Source organism: Coturnix japonica, chromosome W, assembly GCF_054131305.1.
Source record: "Coturnix japonica strain WE chromosome W, WE-NBRP24, whole genome shotgun sequence".
NCBI classification, from domain to species: Eukaryota; Metazoa; Chordata; class Aves; order Galliformes; family Phasianidae; genus Coturnix; species Coturnix japonica.
In genome coordinates this window covers 20,847,728-20,860,995 of record NC_140701.1, presented here as the reverse complement: position 1 = coordinate 20,860,995, position 13,268 = coordinate 20,847,728, and positions in this window count along the sequence as shown.

The following is a 13,268-nucleotide window of genomic DNA, read 5'->3' as shown; positions in this document are numbered from 1 at the left end:
AAATCCATGGCGTTTACAATGGAATCAGCTCCACAACAAAACTGCTTTTCAGAAGTTCAACTATTAGTCAGCAGAGCTTACTGCCATAACCCAGTGTTTTGCTTTCACACAGTCTCAGACACTTCCATAACACACCCACTTCCTAAAATCTCAAAGTAGATTTCCATCCATAAGAACAGAACCACAGCAGAGTTTGATCCTTCGTACTTACCAGGTGTGAATTCCAGGTAACCAGTTTTCCTTTCCAACTTTCTCAATGCAAAATTTTTGGGGTCTGTTGCTCCCTGTACAAAAATCAAACAATGAATTCTTAGGTCGAACTGCCCGTGTATACCAGTAGGTCATACATGACAACAGCGCGTGAAAACAAGACTATAACTACTTGCAGAGCACAAAGACATTTGTCTCTCACTACATCCCTCTGAAGAAATCCACGTAGTGAAATGCATAAATATGAAGCGGTTTTCAAAGAAACTCAACCACTGAATCACATCGTTGGTTTGGTACTGGAAAGAATCTCTGGAGTTTACCTAGTCCTTCCACTCTGAGCAAGCAGGGATACCCAGAACAGGCTGCCCTGCCAGGACCACGTCCAAACCATGGATCAAGTCACTGATGCAAGGCGTGTTCACATTCCCTCCATTCATTTTTCTGTCACAGCTCTACCAATATGCAAGACTCAGAAAAGATTCCACATATATTCATTAAAAAATACACTTAAAAACACAGTTTGGTCCTTATTAAGAAAAAAGGAAATAACATGAGCATAAAATGCATTAAAGAGGGCTCGTTACCCGTGAGGTCAGCAAATCCTCCCACTGGTAATCTGCACGTTCCAGTAACGAACTGTAGAAGTCTCATTCTCTTCTCATTATCTATTTCTTTCACAAACTGAAAGATGATGTGTCCAGGTGTGGAGCCCTCAGTACAAAAAAGATATGGAGATTTTGGAAAGGGTCCAGAGGAGGGCCACAAAGATGATCAGGGGGCTGGAGCACCTCCCCTATGAGGACAGGCTGAGGGAGTTGGGTTTGTTCAGCCTGGAGAAGAGAAGGTTGCGGGGTGACCTCATTGCAGCCTTTCAGTTCCTGAAGGGAACTTACTCCCAGGAGGGGAGTAAACTCTTCGAAAAGGCTGATAATAGCAGGACTAGGGGAAATGGTTTTAAGTTGAAAGAGGGAAGATTTAGGTTGGATGTTAGGGGAAAGTTCTTTACTAGAAGAGTGGTTAGGTCCTGGAACAGGCTGCCCAGTGAGGTTGTGGATGCCCCGTCCTTGGAGGTGTTCAAGACCAGGTTGGACGGGGCCCTGGGCAACCTGATCTAGTAAAGGCATATGTTTGGTGGCCCTGCTAGGCAGGGGGGTTGGAACTACATGATCCTTGAGGTCCCTTCCAACCCGGGTGATTCTGTGTGATTCTGTGTGTGATAATAATTAACACTGATGTAAAGTTTAATATTTATGTGATCACTTCCCCATCACCCCTAGGACAGCTGGATTAGCAGTTATCATTTACATTTACATGCTACTTATCTGTTGAGTAATTCTGACTGTTGCTCACTAAGCTGTAGCTGTGTTCTTGTGAGGAAAAAAGAAGTCTACAAACCTGCCAGATCCACAGTATCTTTCTGCTGGTTCTGGTATCATGCTGGTAGATGGTATTGCCTCTGCCAGTCATTCAGATCAATTTCTTGCATTCCACATGGGAGCACCTTTAGGGAAGAAAAAGGATCATGAACATGGAAACTACAAGCTACTACTTTGCTTCTACAGCAAGACTATTGTACTGAAATACTACTGTACTTCAAAGACCCGCAATCACAGTACGCTTGGTTTTAATATTAAACTCTTAAACTTCCACAGCAAATAACATCCGTTCACAAAGAAAATGTAGAGTGGCAACAAAGGAGATACCCCAGTCATGAAAATGAATGTATTTAGACACATAAACCATACTTTCTCATTGCCTAACTGTACCATTCTGTGCTAGAAATACGATGTTCTGCTGTAGAGTATAATTTGCAGAGACCAAAAGCAGCTAAAACCTGCTCCACTCTGTAATTTGACCATCTGCTGATATTTGGTTCTTATCTTCCTTGCTTTCCAATTGTTCACTCTTTAAACACACGCAAATCACATGGTCAAGGATTACAAAAACACTGTTAGCCAAAAAATTTATGCTTGCAGAATCTTAACGTTAGAAATGTGTCTAAGTTGGTTGCAAAGAAGAAAGTGAAGAACAACACAGTAACCAAATATTAACAGATACATAAGGGTTCTCTCACACATCCTGAAAGCAGAACCGCCAGCCTTAATGAACTCTGCTCTTCAGACTCTGACTGAAATTCAAGTATTACGTGTAGCAGCCTGGATCTGGCAATAGTCAAAGAACCCTTTACCTCCAGCTCCTTAGCATCAAAGGACCTCAGATACTGCTGGGGCAGAATTTCATTGAAGCCTTCAAAAGAAGCTTGTGTCTGTTCCTCAGTGCCTCAGGAAAGTCTCCATTCTGCTACCAGCCTGGAAAAGACACAGAAGGATCATTTAAAACAGGCTACGCCACAGGGATCATGAAGTGGTTGAGTCCAAAATCTTTGGTGTAAGGAAGAAAAAAAAATTACCACCAGAATTGTCACCATGGACTTTTAAAGAGAACAAACTTTAAGCTTCTCAGGGAGCAAATTAGCAGTGTCCCCATGAATTCTGCTTTCCAGCATCCAGGGACTCACAAGAGCTTGTCATTTCTCAAGAAAAACCTTTTGAAGCCTAGGAGCAGGCAATCCCACTGAGCCACATGCTGAGCAAGTGGCCTGGCTGAAGAGGGAACACCTGGAACTGGGGCAGAAAGAGAAAGCGGAAGCAAGGTCTGGTTTCAAAGGGAGAGTAGAGAGCTGCAGTTCGCATCTGCAGGGAGAAAACAAGAAAAGCCAAAGCTGTACTTGAGTTCACATTGAGCAGTGCGGTATGAGACAACAAAAAGGCTTCTTCAAGTTTGTCAACAGCAAGAGGTGGTCAAAAGAAAACACAGGACTGATACTTGGAGTGAAAGGTCACCTCACAAGTGAAGAGGAAGTGGTAGAGACATCTAATTCCTTTCCTGCCTCAGTATTTAACAGTAGCAAGAGATCTTGGTTTGCCTGGACCTGAGCTGGAGGACCATGACTGGGGAAGAAACAACTTTCAATTTGCAGATATTACAATTGTAGGGATCCAGCTGTACCAGCTGAATGGGCCCTGGTGGGACTCACTTCATAGTACTGAGGGAGTCAGCAGATGTTACAGCTGGATCCCTCCCAATAGCTCACCAAATGTCTTGGCAGTCTGGGGAGGTCCCTTTGAAGGTGGCCAAAATCACACCCATCCACCAGCAGGTCATGAAGGAAGAGCCAGGACACTACAGACCTGCCAGTCCAACCTCAGTCCCTGGGCAAGTGATGGAGAAGTTTGTCCTGGGGGATATGGAAAGGCATCTATAAAGCCATTACCAGCCACAGTCGACATGGGCACACAAAGGGAAAGTCCTGCCTCAGTAATTTGATCTCCTCTGATAAGGTCACCTGCTTGGTGAATGAAGGGAAGGCAGCAGATTTCACTGTTTTAGATTTTGGTGAGGCCTTTGATACAGTTCTTTATGGCAGCCTTCTAGACAGATTGTTTTACTGTGAGATAAACAAGATCACACTATGTTGGGTGATGGACTGGCTCAATAGAAGAGCTCAAGGGGCAAACGGGGCTACATCTGGCTGTGTACAGTTACCAGTGGTGTTCTATGGGGCTCGACTCCAGGGTCAGTCCTGTCCAACATTTCTATCAACCAACTGGACACAGACATTCATCCTCTGCAAGTCTGAGAATGACACTGATCTAGGAGGCGCTGCTGATTCCCTGTTGGGATGAGAGGCCTTGCAGGGGGTCTCAACTGATGGGAGTACTGGGAAATCAGCAGCAGCATGAAGTTCAGCCAAGAGAAATGCTGGGCTCTGCGGCAGGGATGGAGCAGTGCCGGACTCCAGCCAGCAGCTGGAGCAACTCAGTGGGAAGGGACTGGGGGCACTGGTGGCAGCAGACTCAGCAAGGGCCAGCAGTGTGCCCTGGCAGCCAAGAGGCAAACCACATTTTGGGGTGTATTACACAAAGCATGACCAACAGGTCAAAAACATGAAGCATGAGAGGCTGCAACATGCTGTCAAACGCTAATTAACCATTTCTACTTTGATGAAAATGAAATGAGGAAAGTGATTTTGCACATTACAGCATGAAAAAGCAAACTAAACTAAAAAGTGATAAAAGTTTCCAACTGAAGAAAGCAACAAAGGACAAAGCCTTTGGAAAAGAACAGAGTAGGTAACAGGAATAAAAGCAGCACACAGAACTCATTTCTCTGGCTCACAATGTCTCTACCGCAGAAAAAACAAGTGACTTTGACAGACCTCACAAGAGAAGTATCTGCTGGATGCTCAGATATCTGCTTTCAGTCTACTTCCTCTTACCTGGAACAACCATGATTTCATTTTTCTTGGAGCGGATCCGCAGGAATGTGAGGTCATTTTGGGGATCAATGTCTCGCACGGTGCTCCTCGCCTTCATGATGAAGCTGAAGCTGTGCATTAGGCCAGTGTACTGAATGGTTGTGATGTTGTCCATAGCACGTTTGATAGGAATACCTGCAAGAAGCCACCATGAGGACAGCAAGAGTCAGTAACGCAGCTTTTAAAGCAACTGCCTCTGGGTATCACCATATCCAACTGCAGTGGCCACTGAACCTGAGTATGTGTTAGAGAGCTAAAACAGGAATGGGATCAGGAGTGCTCTTTTTAAACCTTAAAAGAAGAGTACGAGCAGAAATAAGACAGAGAGGATAAGTTCTGAAACCATAGATGAAGGTGAGAATAACCACTTAACTCTACTAGCATCAGTGGTTTACTTTTGCTTTATCAATTATTCATTTGAAATGTATAAAAAGATAAATAAAAATAAGTGCTTAGGGGGTGTGGGAATATCTGTCATGTTTTCTAAGGGTTATTTCTAGAAAACACTTGGTTTAAACTGACAATCACACAATTTTAACAAGCTGGACAGAACTACAGGAAAATCTTTGCTAAACAGAGACGCCAACTGGAAACAGTGCAACCACTATTCCCTGAAGTGCACGAGTGGTGTAAGTCATGATCTCAGAAAACAGACTGACAATACCTTCAAAATTAACAACAATGATTCCTTGCACTCCTTTCTGGCTCTGAATTCGCTTCAGCATTTCTTCTACCTCAGCCTGCAAAAACAGAAAGCACAAATCAAAAGATCACAGCTGCTCTTTGCCTTCAACAACAGCGTGCCTGAAAGTAAAGATGCGCAAAGATGATGCAAACAGACACTGCCTACACCTTTCCATAAAGCACTGCGTACTTCAGTACTATTTTCTCTGCCTTGGTCTTTTTAGTTGGTTTCCATCCATTTTGGATTTCAGGGGTAAGTTCTTTACAGAGAGAGCAGTGAGGTGCTGGAACAGCTGCCCAGAGAGGCTGTGAATACCCCATCCCTGCAGGTGTTCAAAACCACATTGGATGGAGCCCTGGGCAGCCTGGTCTAGTACCAGATCTGGAGGTTGGTGGTGCTGCCCGTGGCAGGAGGTTGGAACGTGATGATCCTTAGGCTTACTTCAACCCATGCCATTCTGTGATTCTATGATCTTTCAGAGCAATCTTCAGTCATTTGTGATTACAATCTTGCGCAAACTTGGAACTCTCTTTCAATCTTGTCCTCTCCTTCCCACCTTCCTGCAGCCCCGCAGATGAGCTCCTTATTGCTGGCTCACAGTGGAAAGACTTCTTAGACTGCTATGGCACAGGCATGCAGCAAAATCTGCATACACACAAATGGAATTCATGAACAAAACAGAACAATGCACATTCTACATGCAAAACTACCCTCCCTTTTATCAAACCGATGCTAAGAGGAATTAAAAGCATAAAAAAAGAAAGGAAGAAGTGATCTACGCTCTTTACTTTGGATTATTATTGGTGTAGGGTTCACTACTTTGGAAAATCAACTCCTCCAAAAAATAAAAGAAAAGATGACTGAAAGCATCAGTTTGGAGGTTTGTGATTTCCTGAAAAGGAAACAGAGACGTGCTACACATTTCAGATCCTGCAAGACCTGGCACAGAACAAAAGGATCAGCTGAAGTTGGGGGAAAGGCCAGAGCTACCGGGGGCACCTGGCCAACAGGGTTGCATTTGCCCATGTCCCCCAGCTGGGAGAGGTGATTTATGTCAGTGAAAAACAAAGCATCAGCTCAGCCTAAGAACTGCCAGCAAACCTTCCACAGGGCTTTGGGAATGTAAGTAGTTCAGAGTAACACAGACTGCTGCTGTGATCAGACAGCACCACCTGAGCTTGTCTTGACAAAGCAGTTTTTATCCTATACAGATAAAAGCTGAGTTTAATCACTTTGAGCCCTTGATTCCTTCTGAATGCTGGACTGCTTCCATGTGGAAGACAAAGAAAGAGGAAAAAAAACCCAAACAGATAACTACAGGTTGCGAAAACGCTGAGGGATAATAGTGACACGCTGTTCCATCTGAAATAATTTCCTGCCTTCCCTGTAGATGCATCTAAGCCCAAAGTTGTCAAACACTGAATCACACCTCAACGAGTGCTTGGGTGCAAAGAAGAATCTACACGGAACTTCACTGACCCTAAATCTCCCCTACCAACCAGCAGTAACCTGACTCCAAGGAGGGAGGAGCTGCCAGGGGAGGGGGAGCTGCCCTGGCAGCTCGCTGCTGTTTGTATAGGGAAATCTCCTGGAGCTGCACACAGAGGAAACTCCTCCCCGACACCTCACTGCGCTTCTGCCATTCACCGGGCCAACAAAACATCACCCAGAAAAACATCACGTACCGAACCTGAGCACCAAACAGAACCTCAATCCCAACAAGAGACACACAGCAGCTGGAAAAGAGATGAGCTTTGTGAAAGGAGAGCAAAACCTCTTCCTGTCAGACTCCTACATAAGCTAATGAAGACACAAGCTGCACATCAGTTACAGGATTCATCTAGAACGTGTGAGCCATGATCCCACAGCGCTGCGTGTCTTCATGAACTACTTCAGGTCTCCACATACAGCTCACATCTCCATTGCCACACACACTGAACATAACGGTATCACCACCTGCTGTCCAGCAATGCCAACGGGAATCATCCTCCCGCAGATTTACAACTCAAAGGCCGTTCCGTGTTCCGCAGGACATGGCACTGAAGGAGCCGGGAACAAACGCGGCCTTTTCTCCCGACGTTCCTGTCGCGGCCCAACAGCTCGGAGCCACAGGTCCGTCCTGCGGGCACACAGCCCAACGCGGCAGGGCAGCACCGCGGCCTCCCCTGCATGGCTCCAGGTGGTGCCGGCCGCCCCCATCACCCCACGGCTCCCAGCAGCTGCCAAGTGAGCCCGCCCCGCCCCGCATCCCGGTGGCACCGCACAGCGCCGTTCCTCCCCATCAGGCCCGGCCTGAGGTGGCGGTGCAGGTTGCTGCTGTGGGCCCCGAGCCGAGCAACGCGCAGCCAGCACCGCCAGCATCAGTCACACACGGTGCTTCACCCACACACAAGGCAGCACACGCACTACAACCAACATGCAGCCCGGAGCTCCCTCCTCCCCACTACCAGCGCTGCAATTCACACCATCCCACCCACACTTGAACTCAAGGGGAGGCTATCAGACTATCAGACCACGGCTGCACGCGTTCAGCTGGGCTTCCCAGGGCAAACAGCAACACATGGTGCATCAGAAGCTGAAAGAGCCATCAGGGGAGAGAGGTCAACTCAAGGGGCTGAGCACGGGTGTCACGGAGTTCTCTCTAGAGCTCACTCTGGGACAGTGGGCACAAACCCGGGGCAGCAGGAACAAAAGCCCCCCCCCTTTTCTCTAGCGGCAGTGGGGCGCGGCCCGGCCCGGCCCGGCCACGTGCGTTTAGGGAGACGGGGAAGGGAAGGGAGATTGCGATTAGGTCTAACAAAAAATAAGGGAGAAAAAAGGTGATCTGAGAACGAATGGCAGTTTAACAACCTAATAACACTAAACAACAACAAGAGAGTTTCAACAAAGAGAATACCAAGTCCCCAATCTCACCGATGGAGCTGTGGAAGGCAGGAAGCTCTGACCACTTTGTCTCCTCGCAGGGAGCCGGCCAGCAACCCCGTCCCCTTCCTCACTCCCCTTCCGGTGCCACCCCCCACATGCCCATTTAAGGCAGTCACAGAAAAAAAAACTTGTCCCCTTTACTCCCATTATTAGGCATGGTGTTCTGATGTGGAATACCAACACCAACCAAATTGCAAAACCATAACATTCCACCCCTTATTACACATCATCACATCATGCCTAACTTTTATCAACATATAAACAGAACAGTAGTTAACATGCTTTACATATGTACATACAGATATATATATATATATACACACATGGAATCACAGGCTGCACTCCCCGAGCATCATATTTCCCTGTGGCACACACTGAACATCCCCATCCTTCTGCATCACCCACCTGGTGCACCCAGGTCCCTGTGCAAAGAGAGTTCCGCGGAGGGGCCTCCCCTTTCCAGAGGCTGGGAGGACCCAAACCGCTTTTCCCAGCATATTCTTTACATGCACCACAGGAACCTTGTGTCCCTCCACGGTACGCAGGGAGTTGGACTGTGTAGGGCCATCTCGGTTGGCTGATCCTCGGGTGTTTACCAGCCAGGTGGCTTCTGCTAGATGTTTATCCCAGTTCTTAAATGTTCCACCACCCATAGCTTTCAGCGTGGTTTTCAGAAAACCATTGTGGCGCTCGATCTTACCAGCGGCTGGTGCGTGATAGGGGATGTGATAGATCCACTCTATGGCGACGCCCATCTTGCCATTTCACCCCTAGAAACTGGATTTCTTGGGCAGGGCCCTTCACTTTGTCTCGCTTAATAGCGAAACCAGCAGACAGGAGGATTTGGATTATCCGTTCTCCTTTTTTAAAAACCTCCGTCTCTGTATCACCCCACACAACGATATCATCTATATACTGCAGGTGCTCTGGAGCACCGCCCTGTTCCAACGTGGCTTGGATCAGCCCATGGCAGATGGTCGGGCTGTGTTTCCACCCCTGGGGCAAACGATTCCAAGTGTACTGAACACCCCTCCAAGTAAAAGCGAACTGTGGCCTACACTCTGTGGCAAAAGGGACAGAGAAGAATGCATTGGCAATATCAATGGTGGCATACCATTTTGCCTCTTTCGATTCCAGTTCATACTGGAGTTCCAACATGTCTGGCACTGCAGCACTCAATGGGGGTGTGACCTCATTAAGGCCACAATAGTCCACTGTCAGCCTCCATTCTCCACTGGCTTTGCGCACTGGCCATATGGGGCTATTGAAGGGTGAATGGGTCTTACTAATTACTCCCTGACTTTCTAGTTGTTGAATGAGCTTATGGATAGGGAGCAAGGAATCCCTATTAGTACGGTACTGTCGTCTGTGTACTGTTCTCGTGGCAATTGGCACCCGTTGTTCTTCCACCCGCAGTAACCCCACAGCAGACGGGTCCCCTGATAGGCCAGGCAAATCAGACAGCTGCTTAATGTTGTCTGTTTCTATAGCAGCTATTCCAAAAGCCCATCTGTATCCTTTGGGGTCCTTGAAATGTCCCCTTCTTAGGTAATCTATTCCAAGTATGCAAGGAGCCCCCTGGCCAGTCTCTATGCGATGCTTCTGCCAGTCTCTACCAGTGAGGCTTATCTCGGCCTTCAATACAGACAGTTCCTGCGAACCCCCAGTCACCCCATGTATATGTATCCGTTCTGTCCCTTCGAAACCTGAGGGTATCAGAGTGCACTGTGCACCGGTATCCACCAGTGCTTTATATTTTTGTGGTTCTGATGTGCCAGGCCACCGAATCCACACAGTCCAATACACTCTATTATCCCTCTCCCCACCCTGGCTGAGGGCAGGGCCCCTCTATTGGTTGTCTGAAGCGGTAGAGGCAACCTCAGTAGTGGCTGACCTCTTTTGTAATTTTCTTACCCGTGCTCGAAGTACAAAATTGGGTTCGTCATGCCACTTCTTCATATCCTCTCCATGGTCACGCAGGTAGTTCCACATGGCACCACGTGACATAGGCTCACTGCGGTCCTTCACTCGGACAGGTGTGCGTTTGCGTCTGACAGCTGAGACTGCCACAGGTTCACTGTGGTTCCTTGCCGCAGACCAGCTCTTCTGCATGTTGTCCTGTCTTCTCTCCATTCGGTCCATTCTATCCACCATTTTACAGATGGCTGCGATGGTGGTACGGTGTGGCAGTAGTGTGTTTTCGGTATTTTGCAGTGAAAGGATGAGCTCAAAAATTGCAGGTCTCCTATTCAGCTCATCATACCTGTTACAGTTCGTTAATAGTACACTGGAATACTTCCCTGGTGCTGACCGTATGAGTTTCTTGCATATTTCTGGAGTACCGCTCACCTTTTCTGGGTCATGGTAATCCTCTGGGTCCCCAGGGACAAACGTGGGATCGAACAGCATTTCTGCCACAGCCATTTCTCTCAGGTACTGGATACCTTCCTCAGCTGTACTCCATTTTTCCAGTACAGGCTCCAAATCACTTTTGAGAAGACAGGTTGCCTTTACAGCTGATAGAATCCTCTCCCAGAGATTGGGGACTTCATCGAGACATCTGCTGATCCCTCTATCAATAGATGAGTCTCGAGCAATGTTTCCTAATTGACGAGCCTCATCGCAGCTTAGGGACATGCAGGAGGCCCCATTGTCCCAACACCGGAGCAGCCAGGTGACAAGGCGTTCACCTGGGAGTTGGGCAAACTCCTTTCTCGCACTTTGGATTTCAGTAATTTTCAGAGGTTTACGAGTAGAGGAAGCAGTGACTTTTCCCTCATCATCACTATCTTCTCCGCGTCTGTTAGTCTTCTGGGTTGCCTTTCTCAGTGGTTTTGGGGAGGGTCCCTCACCAGGATCTTCCTCTACTTCCTCCATCCGTTCCAGACGTGAGAGCACATGCTCCCATCTCTGGCCTTCATTGTCACTATCTTCTCCATGTCTGTTAGTCTTCTGAGTTGCCTTCCTTGGTGGTTTTGGGGAGGGTCCCTCGCCCGGATCTTCCTCTACTTCCTCCATCCGTTCCAGACGTGAGGACACACGTTCCCAACTCTGGCCTTCCACTGGGGCGACTGACACTGATGCTGGTGCTTCCTGTAGTCGGCTGGGATTAACTTGGCACATTCCCCTTAGGGTTTGGATCTCATTCTCGAGACTCTCTTATCTTTTTCATAAGCCGTTCGTTCTGAGATCCCCCTGATCTCCCACCCTCATTCACCAGTTCTTTTAATCTCTCATTCAAAAGTTCTATTAATTTCCCAAGGTCCCTCCGGTGTTCAGGTGTGAGATTACCTGATACTGGGGGTCCCGATGCTTCTGGCCCTTTTCCTGAGTCTCTCTGCACTATTCTTTGCAAGTCTCTCTACAATTTATAGTAAACTACTACAATTAGAGAGACTAACAACACAGTATTCCAATTGACACCCCAGTCATACTTAAGGAATTCAGAGGATTCGTGAGCCAGTTCGAGCACAATGCCTGTGATGTTCGTTAGTCTGGAAGGGAGCCAGGCAGATATCTCTATCCCTGCCAGCCATCGGCTTAATAAATCTACCCCTACCCCCAACATCAGGAAGTCCTTAAGCCAGGACCACAGGAACCTACGGACTATCAGTCCTACATACAGGGCTGCTGAAAAAAACCACCTAATTACTGCCCAAAACATTGCCCAGAGCTTTGCCCGCATTCTCCACCAAAAATGTCACGGAGTTCTCTCTAGAGCTCACTCTGGGACAGTGGGCACAAACCCGGGGCAGCAGGAACAAAACCCCCCCCCCTTTTCTCTAGCGGCAGTGGGGCGCGGCCCGGCCCGGCCCGGCCACGTGCGTTTAGGGAGACGGGGAAGGGAAGGGAGATTGCGATTAGGTCTAACAAAAAATAAGGGAGAAAAAAGGTGATCTGAGAACGAATGGCAGTTTAACAACCTAATAACACTAAACAACAACAAGAGAGTTTCAACAAAGAGAATACCAAGTCCCCAATCTCACCGATGGAGCTGTGGAAGGCAGGAAGCTCTGACCACTTTGTCTCCTCGCAGGGAGCCGGCCAGCAACCCCGTCCCCTTCCTCACTCCCCTTCCGGTGCCACCCCCCACATGCCCATTTAAGGCAGTCACAGAAAAAAAAACTTGTCCCCTTTACTCCCATTATTAGGCATGGTGTTCTGATGTGGAATACCAACACCAACCAAATTGCAAAACCATAACAACGGGGACACCCTTCTTCCTTCTGGGCTGCTTCCCCTCCTCTGGTTTCTTTCTATTGGTCCTCAGAGAGCAAGGAGATGCTCACAGCCTGTCACCAGCACTTACAGGTTGGCTGAAAGACCACCAGTTGGGAAGACCAACAAGGAAACAGGGGAATACCTGCACCATGTCAAGGGAGAGACGTGGAGCTGACTGCTTCATCGCCCTGTGATAGCCAGCCCGAGCGAGGGACGTTCTGACCAGCTACTGAAAGAGGCAGCACCAGTTTTAGAAAGTTTGGTTCGCTTTTATTGCGTACAAAAGGACTTGGCTTCTATTTATTACCCCGCCCCCACCCCAAAATGAAACCCCGGTGCCCAGGATTTCCACTTAGCAATCAGTCTCTCAGCCTCCAGTCAGACCCAAGGAGAAGCCTGACCATGGGGCTACATCACCTCCTCCCACTCCAGTCCCAGCCAGCCCTAATTCAACCTAACCGTACACTGGCCCTGGCCCTCAAAAGACACATCCTGAAGGAACGCAGTGTCTGCAGCTCCTGCCATACATCAAGTCCTGCACAGGTGAAGACCTCTTTGCTTCTAAAGCAGCACAAGCCCTTCCCTTCCAGTTCCCTTCCCTCCTCTGCACCGTCCATGACAGGGAAAGCACGGCTGTGCCGAAAAACCGGACTGTTCAGTCAGCTGCCTTTGGTGCCACCTCCGAAGAAGCACTGCAGGTTGTTCTGCTGTCCCTCGTGGATTCTTGCTCAAGCCCTCATCGCTGCTTTCTGCTTTCCTTCTCCGCTTTCTTCCTCAGCTGAGCAGCGCTTGCCTCGGCTTTCTTCATTCTCTCCCAAGTCTCAGTCCCCAAACTCTCTGAGTCCTACAAGAATCAATTCGGAAACGCTCAGGGAACCTTCTCAGCTAACAACTGGCTGATGGCTTGCT